This window comes from Sciurus vulgaris (genome assembly GCF_902686455.1).
Source record: "Sciurus vulgaris genome assembly, chromosome: 3".
NCBI classification, from domain to species: Eukaryota; Metazoa; Chordata; class Mammalia; order Rodentia; family Sciuridae; genus Sciurus; species Sciurus vulgaris.
Genome location: NC_136463.1, coordinates 9,275,963 through 9,289,285, shown reverse-complemented (window position 1 = coordinate 9,289,285; position 13,323 = coordinate 9,275,963). Strand labels below are relative to the sequence as shown.

The window sequence follows — 13,323 nt, the reverse complement described above, 5'->3', positions numbered from 1 at the left end:
TGGGATTCTGGGATGGCCTTGCTTTCATTTCCTAGGACTGTGTCTTTTGGGGTTCTCCCAAGTTCACACGCTTTCAAGGGAAGGCTTAAAAATGATCCTTGCTGTGAATTTGCACTTACATTTTTTTTTCTATCAACTGGGACACTGGTAGTAGTTTTTCAACTTCATCTAAGTGAAGCTTAATGAAGGCAGCAGGACCACGTTAAATGACTGATTTCTGGAACACATTTTTTTATAGCATCACCTTTTTTTAAACCTACGACTAGCACGTGCTGAGCTCTGGCTACTTTTGCAGAGGTGTTGCTTTCTTCCTCTTATTAAGTCACGGTGGTCTGACGATTGTTTGAGCCCTTCCATCCACCTGGCCCCCAGCTGTCCAGGGCTTCTATAAAACTACGTTGAGAGCTCACAGTGTAGAACACAATTGCCAGACAAGGCACAAAAAGCATCAGGAAAGGTGTCCCCTTTGCAATGCAATGCAAAGGATGCCTGTGTCCTCTGCAGCCGGAGGGGGACGGCTGTGCGTTAGGAGACACTTCGTGAGCAATTTTATTTCTGTTCACAGACATTATAAAATCACTCCAGAAGATTTCCTGTACTTTGACACTCTGCTCCTTCAGCCAAGTACACTAAATGTATTTTATTTCTTATTAACTTCCCTTTTATATCGAGCTTCATATTCTAAACTCCCTCCTTTTATTGTTATCCCCCAGCACCGGTTTCTTGGCATACACTGAGTGTGCAACATTGCCAAAAACACTTTTTGGCACAGGGTGACAATTAAAACCGATATACCCACGTAGTGAGGAGAGATTACAGTATTTCCCAGCCCTGCTTTCTTGGTTATTTCAGAACGGGGCAACAGAGCTAGAGGTGTTTGTCTCTGGGCTGCAAGTGATATCTCTGATCATTTTGGACCCGCTACTCTAATATTCTCATTGCCATGGCTGCTGCACTTGCACATTTCATTTCAGGTAATTTCTTGCAAAGTCCATGTTTTTTTTTTTTTTTTTTATTCACCACATGCTTTTTCTTATTTCTTTCCATTGTAGTTCTTTGTTTTATTTGAAATGAAGATTTTAAGGAAAGTTGGTGCTGTTTTTTAAAATAGGTTGCTGCAAGAATACAGGAGATAGAAACTGTGGCTTTTAAGTACACTTATGATTTTAGTGCATTAAATCATACTAAATGTTGTTGGAAAATGCCTGAGGAATTGAGGAATTCAAGCGCTGATGTAGGGTATCTGACCCATTGGTAGGAAAAAGGGATGAATCACTAGAATTTCTATGGCAGTTTAGTATCAGATTACTCTAAATGCAGCATGTAATAATATCACCTTCCATTAAGACACCTCTGGTTTTGTTGCTTTATCCAATACCTTCTTTCACTTCTTAGCTGGTGCAGGCTGGTGGTATAGCACAAGGGCTTGCTCTCAACTCTGAAATCATAATGGCTGGGTGTGACACACAGGTCTCCCATTTGCTAGAGTGCAGTGTTTGGTCAGCTAACATAACTTCTCTGTGTCTCTACCTTTTCATCTGGGATCAGTAGCTTTAATAGCAGCTACCTTGTAAGTGTCTTAAGAAGATCCAGTGAGAAAGTGTATGCAAAACATGTAATATGAACTATTATTATATTATAGCAGACTAATCAGTGGCTGCTTCCAGTCCTAAGCCTCCTGTGATTTCTATTCATTAATAAATGTCCCTCATTTCAATGACAATCAAAATGATGTTCCAGAAATTTAAGTGTTCTGCTTCTCTGAGGTGTCTTCTAACTCATAAAAAAACTAGGCTTTAGATCAAACTCAGTCTTGGAAACATTGACAGTCACATAAAAAGTGGAGGCAGGATCTGGAATAGAAGGTGACCGGGAGTAACCCTGAGGACCAAAACTAAGCATGGTTCTGGCATTGGAACACTGGACTTGAGCCAGCTGCAGAGGCGAGGAAGCTGACCCTGGACTCTGGGGGTAAGATAGGGCTTCACAGTCCGGCAGACTTGGCATGGCAGCAACAGCAAGTCATCTCTGCAGGAAACATACCTAACTCAGATATTGAGAAACCATGCAGATTAAGATCTACCAGTGAGCTCATAATCAGTCACAACAAGCTCACAAAACCAAAAATCCCTGCAAATGAAAGTTGGTAGACAGGAACAAGAGGAGAGTTGGTGAAGTATTCTGTGGTCCTGAAGGACAGCAGGAAGGAGAAACTCCTCTTAGTAGGCAATTTGGACCAAAACGCTTGATCTTGCACTTTGTGTAAATTTTAAAACAGTATGACACAAGAATCCACATAGTCTCATGGACAGGTGTAACTAGTTTAGATCACCAAAGAGGGACCTGGAGAGACTTGAAGATTGGAGACAGGAATGCTGGGAAAGAGATGTGTTGATGTCTCAATCAATGGGAATAAAGACAAAGAGCAAGAATCGTTATATTTTATATGAATATAGAACAGAGAACAGTGACACAGAAAAGACAACCAAATTGAGAGAGTAGCACAGCCAGTAGATGTCAGCCAGCCTCCACTCTTAAACACCCCAGTACTCAAACAATGGCCTCCTGCAGCAGTAAATATGGTGGAAGACGGAGACTATTCACAGGCTCCACAGCAAGGGCTGCTTCTCCAGGCTGATCTAGCCACTGCTACTAGCAGATGGTTGACCTTCTCCCAACAGAGACCAAGGGGATGGCCTACCATCCCAACTAGAAGCCACTTCCTGCTGTTTATCAGTCAGCTATTTGATGACATCATAGCTATTTTATCTTGACTCATTTTGGGTATGATTTTGCACATTTTGTGTATGGCAACTCCATCATCGCTTCTCTTCCAGACTTCTTGGTGTGTCTGTTCTACCAACATGAACTCTTACATGACAACAGGCCAGACAACAAGAGCTGATTCCCAGAAAATAATGTGTGGCCACAGAGACACAATCATCAGATCCGATGGCCGTACCATATACCACCCCCTCCAGAAGCTACTGGTTTGGAAGAGCACAGTCTCTTAGAGTTTAAGGGTAGCACCAGCTTGGGAACCATACCTTGTGAAGCTAGGGTGCCATCCTTCAAACTCTAAGTGTGAATCTTAAACCAATGGCTCATGTGTGATGTTATCATCCAACAAAATAGAATATGTGAGTTTGGAAATGAAGGACAGAGGTAGGGTTGGCCCCGTTTGCACATGCAGAGAATTTGTATGTCCTGTTCTTGCAACTTGAGGCTCAATGATGTATGGGTCCTGAGTTATCAGTATAGAGGACTCGAGGAACAGAAAGCCCAGTAGGAAACCCCACATGAAGGCTAGATTTGATGCACATACTTTCAGAATCTTCATGGCAGTAAATCAGCAGGCACAAAAGTTTATTTCATGAGAAAGTGAAATCTTTGCTACAAAGTAGGGCCCTGGAGAAATGCATGTGTCCTGGGACACTCTTGGTTTACCCAGGTCCAGTTTTAACCACAGATGGTAGGTAGCTTATAGGGAAAAAAATAGAAAAAAAAGAAAAAGTAACAAAATGAAACTCAGGGGCTCTGAGACTTCCAGGAAGAGGATCTGGACCTTCCACCAGAAAATTCCTGTAGTTCACCTGAAAATGCTAGGGGAGAAAAGAAGCCCAGGAAGGGTAACTGAGGAAAGAGGTGGTGAGTAGTCCTTGCACCCTGGGAACACGTGCAGGGGCAGAGACTGCAGTTAATCTCCTTAGCAATTTTCTCTAGAGTTGTTGAGGCTGCATTGGGACACGGGGATTTAGGAGATGAGATGAATTTCAGTCTGATTTATTCCTTTATGCAGCCCCCATACTGTATTCAAGGTAGTACACCAAGGACCTAAATTTTCCAGTTATACTCAAATTTTAAACATCACACATTCTTCTATTGATTATAAAGAAAAAAAAAAATCTAGGTTTTCTTTTGTTCAAACACAAGACCTATCTTCTACCAAATTGCCCTCTCCAATATTCTTGGTAATCTCTCTAAGACATGCATAAGCATTGCAGGACACAATCAGCTGGCTTTCTGGAGGAAGCCAGCCTCCTGAGGTCTGGCAAGTAGCTTGTACTTTGTAGGATGCCTCTTAGTATTCAAGCATAGATTCAATCATGCCAATGACACTCCTTCTGTAAAACTGACTCTCTTAAGACTCCTCAAGTTGCAGGTCACAGAAATTCATTTCAAACTGGCTTATACAATAAAGTCATTTATTGGAATCTTCAGCAATAAGTCCATGTATTGGGATGGCCACAACATGGAAGAACCAGTGGTTAGAAAGTGTCAAGTGAGTACTTTCTCCTGAGTACCTTCAGGATATGAGCTTCACCCTAAGTCTGACTCCCCTCCTTCCCACCTCCATGACTCATGGACAATGAAGTCTTCCAATGGCAATAGAGACATATTTTCCTCAGTATTGTTAAAGATAAAAGACAGTGTGACCAAGTATTCCAAGGAACAGCACCAGAAATTGCTCTAACTACTTGGCTTAAGTCACATAGCCAACCTTGAACCAATGATGATGGCCAAGGACTTATCTCGCCAGATTGGTCTGGACTCAGCAAGGGTGGGTGCAGCTTCACTCAGAGTGTGCTGGCTGCATGGGAGAGACATAAACAAAGATGAAGCAGGAATTGTTAGAACATGCAATTGGGTGGGTGAGAACCAACATTGTTCAGGAAGAACATGCTTGTCCAAGCATGGGACAAGGTCCACCCGAATTTCCCAGAAAGTGGAAGACCAGAAAAATAACCAAGTACAGAAAATGTACAAACAAGGTAAAACCAAAAATCTTAAAAATGAATGCTAGGTCTGACTTGCTGAGCTCTGTAGGCTAATCTCTACCATGCAGAATGCTTTGTCCTAACTTCCTCCCAAACTTTGCTGGGCACCCACATCCTTGGACATCTTCTGAATATTCTGGGTGAGGCCTGAGACTCTTCAGTTCCAACAAGTTCCCAAGTGATATTGAAGATCTTCTCAGAGCATCCCACTTTGACAGCTTCTTCCTCAACCTTCTGGTCCACCCTCATTGTGCTCACTTCAGAGAGGGTGTGTCCTCGAGTTTGTCTCTTCTTCTAAAAGACTAATTACCATTTCCTGAGTTCCATGGAGAGAAATCCAAATTCCTGAAACAAAACATTTGGCAGGGATTTAAGTACATCTCCAAGGAAAACTAATATTATATCATTATGACAGGAGCTTAACTCCATATTGATTTCAATCTCACCCTAAGATTATTAAAATTATGAATTTTTGTGGCCTATTCAGTCTTCATTCAAAGTGTCTTCTCAAAAACATGAATATCTCCCCAAGAATTAATTTCAATTTCTTAAGCTAGAGAAGAATTTTTTTAAAAATGCTACCAACAGTAAAAACTGCAAAAACAAAAGTTTTGATGTGATCAAAAGTTTTCATATTTGTAAAGTTGTCAAGAATTTTAATTTACAGAAGCTAGTCACAGTGAGGATGGAGACACACAGACACATTTTCTAGAGCAAATAATGCCAATAACTCATGATATGTCTTCCTTCCTTCTTCCCTTCCTTCCTTCCTCCCTTCTAGGTTGTAGGTGGTTGGTCTGCCTTTATAGAAGCATTTCATTTGAGTATGCATTTCAATTCTCAGCAACTGACTTTGCCAATTATTCATCCACAACTTACCTGCATAGAGAAGACCAGCTCACAGGGAGAGGAATGCCAAGTAGCCATTGTGGTAGCCTGCATTTCTCAGGGGCACGCAGGTGAACAACTGAGACATAGTAAGTGAAATATCTAACCAGCTTGCTTCCCCACTGAGTTTGCAACTGATCTTAGAATGGAATTCAGCAATACCAGCTCATGGTCATGGTCATCCTACTTAGACTACTTGCTTAACACAGACTTTTCGATATTTCCTTCTCTTGCACTTGGGATTATATTTAGCTAGCAACAGAGAAGAATACTTCTCGAAGAAGCACACATCAGCGAAGGAGGAGTGGGCTTCACCTGGAGAGCTCTCCGCTGAATCTGGAGCCTGCAGAAATGCCTTTGCAGGTGTGGGTGGCACTTCATGCATGAACCTCTCCTAGTGGTTCTCCCTTTGTCTGTAATTAAAGGGCAAGAAGCTAGTTTTATATATAACTCCAGGCAATTGTAAAATATAAGTATATTTCCCCTCTGTTTAAATAATGGAATAATTTGTCCCATAATCACATTGGTCTCTGTGAGCTCTTGAAGTTTTATTAAGGTGTAACCCGTGAGTCATACTATTACTTGGTTATTAAGCTCGATTCTCATAGTACTTTTTAAAAATATGAATCCTAACTTTGTGTAACTTTAAAGAATGGAAAGGTTTGAAGACACCTCACTGTGGAAAACACGAGATCCTGGCATTACCCTTAACCCAAGCCTAAACTATGTTGTCCCAATCATGCGTTGGGTAAAGAGGAACAAGGCGGGCATCATGGTGGCCAAGAGAAGGCACTGAGGAGCTGACTGTCTGGGTGTGACTCCTAGTTCTGTCACTTGCCAGCTAGTTACGTAGTCTTGGGAAATAGGCTTAAAATATTTGAACTCTGGTTTCCTTGTCTGGAAAACAAAGAAAATGAAGCACTTTTTTTTTTTTTTTTTTTTTAAAGGATGTTGGTAGAGTCAATGTGCTGATAAGTGCAGACTTTACAAGGGAAACTGGAACATAGCAATCACTCAGTTTGCTCAAATGTCAGAAATCATCATCACCATAACGGAGTGGTTCTCGGATGGGGCATGTTCACCTCCTGGGCACATCTTAGGAGGCAGGACTAGGGGGCGGGCTGCTACTCTAGTGAGTGGAGATCGGGGATGCTACTAAACATAAAAATGCACCAACCTTCCCTCCTGACAATACCACAGAATTCCCCAGCACAGCGGTCCATAGTGCCCTGGCCAAGAATCTTTGATGTAGCAGAGAATGTTTCTTGTGTATCTAGTACACATGTTAGAAAGGAGTTATCAGAAATAGGGAAAAATACAGCACTCACATCCAGATCGAAAATTGGAATGTTAACAGGACCTTAAGATGCATTTCCTCAAAATAGTCACATTTTTTTCTAACCTGAAACATGACAGAGACTTTTGTGTCATACCTTAAGGCATTTTCTTGAAATCTGGTTTTTGGCTTAAAAGTTACCATTTTGAGAGGTATCCATGTTTTTTCTAGGAATTATATTTTACTCATTCTCATTGCTGTGCTGTATGTTCTATTGTGTAAACTCAGTAGAAAGTGCATACCCATTTTACCTGTTGAAAGAATTCCAGTAGTTTTAAGCCTGGGGTTTTATGAACAGTGTTGCTGTGTACATTTGACTGTCTATATCTATATCTCTATACACACACACACACACACACATATATATATATCTACATCTATATGTAAATATAGTTATAAATGTATCTATAGCTACATCTACATACATATCTATATCTACATACATATATACATATATTCATACATATATATCTACATCTACCTGTAGATATAGACATAGATATAGATAAATGTATAGATATAGACATAGATAGATGGTATTGGGGTAAAGTTATGAATTTATGCATAACCTTTGAACACAATAGAAAATCCAGTATCGCCTTCCCATTACAGTCCAAATAAAACCCAAGGTTCTTTATGTGGCCATACTTTCTAATACCCCTAGGAAGTTCCAATCTGTGCCTGTGTGTCTTGACATTTGCCTTCCCTCTGGAAAGTGTCCCCCAAGTGATACTTATTGTCCAATGTATGGCACTTGACCTAATCTACTCTCTGATTTCCACACTCCTTGCAATGAAGGAGCAATTTCCCATTTCTCGCTCTGCCCAAACCTTATCAGTTTCTTTCTGGCTTCCCAAACGTGCCACACAGTCTTCAGGACTCAAGGCATATTGTGTATTTGTTTTAGGTGGGGAAATAAATATACACTATGCACTGAGTCATAAAGAAGTCGTATCTTTCAATTCTGAACTTAAATGTCAACTCCCTGGAAAGGGCACTGCCTAGTCCATCTGTGTGTAGTAATACTCCCTTATCTAAAGGGATGTGTTCCAAGACCCCCAGTGAATGCCTGAAACCATGGATGGCAGTGACCTCTATAATTTAATTCCCTTTTTCATCTAAACTAAGAATACATCACATACTCTGGCCATAACTTTTGTACTTTGAGGTGTGGCAGCAAAAATAGCATCAATATTTGTTTTATTCTTCACAATTTCACAAATAGAAGATTTGTTCTTACTGTTGATTTTAGCAAATGTAGCATAGTGTTTTTCTTTATCTAATCAAGGACTTTCACCTTTTCATTTAAAGGTGATACTTCACGGCTCCTCTTGGGCATATCTGAATTGCCATTATCACGCTTCTCATGCATTAGAGTCATTATTAAGTAAAAGATGCGTTTCTTGAGCCCTCGTAGTGCAATGGTGAATCTGATAACTGAGACAGTTACCAAACGACTACCAGGTGGGTAGCATATACAGCATGGATACACTGGACAGAGGATGATTGGCATCCTCAGCAGGATGAACAGGACGGTGTGAGATTTTATCATGCTCCTTAGATTCAGGCACAATTTAAAACTTTTCCATTATTTATTCCTGCAATGTTCCACTTCATTTTTTAAAACTGTAGTTGACTTCAAGTAATTGAAACAACAGATATTGGAACCACAGGTCAGGGGACTGCAGGATGTTCTTCCCTCCTCCTCCTCCTCCCTGCGCCTGCTCACGCTCCCTCACAGCTCTCCTCACACCAGGCAATTGTGCATGTGCTCAAGTCAGAATGGTGCTCCCAACCCCAACCCGACTGCAAATGCCATTAGGCTAAAAATTACATGTTTTCTCACCTCTGAATAGCCAGTGCATGTCTGTTAAATTCATAGATGGATGAATCATCAAAAACAGTTAGACAACCAAATGGGAAATTAGAAGCTTGCCCCAAATCATCATGTTTCATCCTTTAATGCAATTTCTTTACCAAAAAATTATGCAGACAGTAAACAAACAGCATCAGCTGCTTCAAAGTTTACAAAGGGCACAAGGAAAGGAAAAAACAGTACTTTCTCAAAAAACCATGTAACTATAATGAAACTGAGGGGCTTAGGTACTGGGGGGCTTGCCTTTCTATTAGGTCCAGAAAAAGCAAAATTAAACTCATGCTCAATATCCAAAGTGCTGAAATTTGCTTTAAATGCATCGTGATCTCTGCAAGCATACCCAAAAATATGTTGAACGGCAAATAAAAGGGCTTCAGAAATAACAAGAGGTTCCATTTCCTACACACTTATTAAAACACAATAGGCCTTTTAGAGCATCTATCTCTCTTAAGGGCTTCTACATCTTTGACTTTCCCTTAACTTTTCATCTTTCTTTGCCTTTCTCTTGGCTTTCATGGGACTTCACCATTTTCTTATTAAAGACCCACATAACTTCAGGATGTGGGCTATTCATTCTCTACTAATTTATTTTTCTAATACTAATAAATCTCCCTTTCTCTGAGGTTTAGTTGCTTCACCTACAACATTGATGCACAACTTCAAGTAGCAGAAGATTCTAGCAGTCCACTAAGACTATATATCGGAAAAAAACAAAAGTGGACTTACTTTTGTCTATTTGTGTTTATATTTCTAGTTTGAAGAACAATAAGAAAAGCAAGGATGACATATTCACATTTTCCATTACCATTTTGTGTTAGTGTAAACCCACTGGGTAGGAGGCGAGGCAGACTTTCAAACCTGGCACTCACTGATCCCCGACATCATTCCAGTGTCTCCTGGTAAGGTCCCGACCCTGGCAGGGACTCACGAGTGCTCTCTAGTGTAGGAAAGTTCCAGAAAAATGTAAGACCATCTTGAATCAACTGAAAGTATTCATTGGCTGACATTCCAAAAAAGATCACTTCTCACCAACTCTTCCACTGATCCCGAGATCCCACCATGATCCTTCCTCTCCCAAACTGATACTAAGATTCCATTATTATCCTTCTTCCACCCACCCAGTCAATTCTCTGTTCAGATTTAAATTTGTGTAATTGATGTTTTACTGCCCATTGCTCTAATCCCTCAGACGGCTTCTTCCCATCCCACTCATGGTGTGGTCTCAAGTTCTTCACAAGGGCTGGGCAAGTGTTTATGCCTCTTCCTCTTTGATTTTTATCTCCTCCAACATTCCCAGATTAGCCTCTACTCCTGTCCCTAAGATCATTGGATTTTTCCACAAACATGCCAAAGCATATAACTTAGTGGCCTTTGGGACTCTCTCTTCTCTTTGCTTGGAAGAATCCACTCTTGACAGCCACTTGGCTTGATGTCTTTCACATCACTGAGGTATCTACTGTGTTGTCTCCTCCTCAGAAAAACTTCCCTGGCCATACTAATACTACCTAAGACAGTAGCCCTCACCCTAGAATCCCTTCCTTGGCTTAGTCTTCTTTATAGAGCTTATAACTGAAAGGTTATATATTTATGTGTTTTTTATTGGCCCACCTCTACCATTAGAATATAAACTTTATGAAAGCAGTCACTTTCTTTTATTCTCTACTGATGAGAACATTCGCTGGCATAATAAAGCATCACTTAAAAGAATAAAAATGCACATTTCCATGTGCATCATTGCTTGATAGCAGAACCTAAGATTTGAATTCTGTTATGCTCTAGGAACTATCAATGATAAACCTCAGTTGATTCCATATTTTTTCCATAGGACCCATTATGAATGTCAGTGATGAAACAGGAAAAGTTATAAAAGGAAATCTGACCCCTATTTTAGCCTTTGCTTCAGAGTAGAATTGCCAGTTGCCAAAAGGCAGGCAGCGTCTTGAACTGCCTCACCAGGATAATTATCAAAATGAAGGGAATTTGAAGGGAAAGGAGAGGACAGAACGCCGAATTCTCAGCACAAGAGGTGCTGGGTTTCGGAAAGAGCCTTGAATTTATCTCCATTTTAATGTCTTTCCACGTTTTAAAATATTAGTTGAAAGGGGGATTTGAGAGGGCAGCAAAGCCAAAGCAAACATTCAACACACTGTTACACTAGAATTTTATGATACTCAAGTTCACAGGCACCCCGGCTGCTGCTGCTGTTGCTGTTGCCCGTCCGGAGACTGGTGAATCAGTGGTTGTGTCTGAAAAGGAGACAAATAGGGTGGAAAAAATATCCACTTCTTGGTCTGTGTGTGTATTTTAAAAGGCAGTACAGTTGCATCATGGACTTATGGTAACAAAGTGGTAAAAAGAAAAAAAAAAAAAACACACCTCTGGTTTCAGTATTGAATTAGTTTCTTTTAATTTTTTTATACCACCATGACACACTTTTCTTTTTTTTCTTTTTAATGCAGCAGACATTTATATTTTCATATCGTCATGGAGACCAAAAGTGATTCCGATGATTCTGTGCATTATTATGGAATAATTTGTCTCCTCTGAAGTCAGCCTTTCAGTGATATATGCCATGGACAGAAAAGATTAAAGAAGTGGGCCGAAGAGGGTCTATTTATGCAATGTGACAAGTCCCTACACAAAGGAGGATGATGTCATCATGTAAGTCATTTAGAGGTTCTGGCAAGTCCACGGGTGGTAAACCATGGCTATAGTCGACTCTCAAAAGTTGGACTGCGTGCTCCTGGGGAAAAAATCTTATTTATGTTTTTTCAAGAAACATTGGGGTTAAGATGGGATTCACTAAGGCTAATAACTAACCACTCTGTGGCTCTGCAAGAAGCAAAGACAAGTAGTCAACCCTTAGTTTCTCCATCTGCAAATTGGGATTTGGATCCTCTAATGATGAGAATGACTAAGAAAGCACCCTCCTCCCTGGCTGGGCCCACTGAACCATCTCTCTGAGCTGTCAACATCTTCCCGCTTTGACCTTCCACTTTTAATTTGGGAGAAGCGAGGCCATTGCTGTTGTTGAGAAGTAGTAGCACATTGCTTGGCCTTAGGAGAGGTCATTCGGGTGTCCTGTTCTCATAGAAACTTGGATTAAAGTAGCAATGTGCCTTTATTTTTCTGTGATTGTTTCTTGGGGAAAGTAAGTTTCAATTTTAAATGATTAAAATGTGTAGGCAAACTGAATACAGTGCATAGCAATCTCGTATTTCCGTCGCTCAGCTTCCTCTTGTTCTTATGCATGGTTCTGATGTTGGTCAAAACTAAGAAAGCAAAACTGGTCGAGGACTATTGATTAAATTCCAGTCTTTTTAGACTTCACCAGTTCCCCATTTCTGTCTCAGCTGTCATCTCTTTCCATTTAGTAATTATCTCATCAGTCTGTACCCGGGGACAGGCGTGTGCTTGTGGTGGAGGGTTAAGTCCACCAGATCCACCCCTGCTGAGTCTGGGACTTCGAGCTAGTCACCCTCATGGAGGCTCCAAACTCCCTGCAAGATCATCCTGTGTCAAGTGAGAACCAAGCACGGCTGCCCATCTGCCAGAAAGGGACACCGATTGGTGTTGTCTTTCCTTGGCAGAGTTTCTGCCACCAAGACAACCAGGAAGGAAAATAATCCCTCACTGGTTCCCATTTGCATTTGCCAAACCTGAGATGACTCTGCTGAGCAGGAAAGAAAAAAGAGGGAAAGGACCCATCCAGCAAACTCTTGGAATAGAAGGACGCCCCGTGGGAATCAAAGGGCAGTCCAGCACTCACAAGTGCCCAGTGCTAAAGGAATGTGCTGTTCAGCTGAGACGGAGGTGGCCCTGAGGCATGGAAGAACGGCAGGGAGCCTGCACGCCTGCACAGAAGGATGTCTGGCCATCACCCCTTCCAGCGAGGGAGCCTCTTCCTCCACAGCAGGCCATCCCTGGCTTCGCCACCCACTGCCTTTCCATGCTGCCTGCTCTGCTCTCCCCTGTCCCAACTTCCACACTGTCTCCCTCCCTCAGCAGGACACCAATCCTGCGAGCTTGCAAAAGCCAAACAAAACTGGGACTCACAAATATGTAACTGTTTTCCTTAGCTCGTGGCATAAATCAAAAAAAAAAAAAAAAAAAAAAAAAAAAAGGAGAGAGAGAGAGAGTGTGTGTGTGAGAGAGAGAGAGAGAGAGAGAGAGAGAGGGAGAGAGAGAGAGAATTCTGTTAGCACAGGGCTCCAAAGTGTTTATTTTTTTGCCAGCTGCAACATGCTACCCTCACAGGGGATCACCTAAAACCAGTTATGGTTTAGGTTGGAGGGGGATGTCAAACTTAAGCTGCGGGCTTGGCCTCTCTCAATGAATTACGACCTTGTCAAGAACCTATTTTTTTAAATCAATGCAGGTTTTCTATCAAATCAAATACCTGCACACTAAATTATATTTTTGGTGCCAGGCTGGCTCTCCAAAAC

The 13,323-nt window shown here is 41.3% G+C and overlaps 1 long non-coding RNA gene across 1 annotated transcript; it reads left to right on the top strand.

Annotated features, from left to right (window-relative positions):
• The first annotated feature begins 856 nt into the window (after window positions 1–856).
• On the top strand, window positions 857–12,946 carry LOC306657371. The gene is made up of 3 exons (XR_013762769.1): window positions 857–974; window positions 5,560–5,755; window positions 11,338–12,946. It is a non-coding gene; the product is annotated as an uncharacterized lncRNA (long non-coding RNA).
• Window positions 12,947–13,323: the final 377 nt, after the last annotated feature.